Genomic DNA, 967 nt, shown 5'->3' on the forward strand with positions numbered 1-967 from the left:
TTAAAAACATTGAAATACTGCAAAGCATCTTCTCAGATCATAATGCTATCAAATTGGAAATCAACAATAGGAAGATCAACAGCAAGAGTTTAAACACATGGAAACTGAACAATACCATCCTAAAGAAAGACTGGATAAGAGAAGAAATAAAAATAGAAATTCAAAAATTCTTTGAATCAAATGGGAATGAAAACACAACGCACCAAAATCAATGGGACAAGCAGTGATCAGAGTCCAAATTATAGCAATACATGTACACATCAAAAAAGAAGAAAGAGCCAAAATCAACACTTTAAACCAACATCTCCAACAATTAGAAAAAAGAACAGCAATTAAAGCCTACAGTCACCAGAAGAAAGGAAATAATCATGATTCGAGCAGAAATCGGTGAAACAGAAAAATATAAGGGCAATAAAAATCAATAGGAGCAGAAATTGGTTTTTTGAAAAATTCAGTAAAATTGACAAACCTCTGGCAAATTTAACAAAAGAAAAGTGGGAGAGAATAGAAATAACACAAATAACAAACAAAATGGGTAAAATCACAACAGAACCAACTGAAATCAAAAGGATAATATCAGGATACTATGAAGAAATGTACTCCAACAAATTTGAAAATCTGAAAGAAATAGACAGATTTCTGGAAACACACCACTTACCTAAACTAACACAGACTGATATGGAACTGTTCAACAGGCCCATCACAAAAGAAGAAATTGAACAGGTCATCAAAACATTACCAACTAAAAGAAGTCCTGGCCCAGATGGTTTCACCAGAGAATTCTACAAAACATTCAGAGAAGAACTGATACCAATCCTACTCAAACTGGTCCGAAACATAGAGAAGGATGGAATCTTCCCTAACTCATTTTATGAAGCAAGCATAACCTTGATATCAAAAGCAGGAAAAGACTTCACTCAAAAGGAAAATTACAGACCAATATCCCTCATGAATATAGATGCAAAAA

This window comes from Orycteropus afer, unplaced genomic scaffold (assembly GCF_000298275.1).
Source record: "Orycteropus afer afer isolate SDZICR_OR568_19922 unplaced genomic scaffold, OryAfe1.0 scaffold00022, whole genome shotgun sequence".
Lineage (NCBI taxonomy): Eukaryota > Metazoa > Chordata > Mammalia > Tubulidentata > Orycteropodidae > Orycteropus > Orycteropus afer.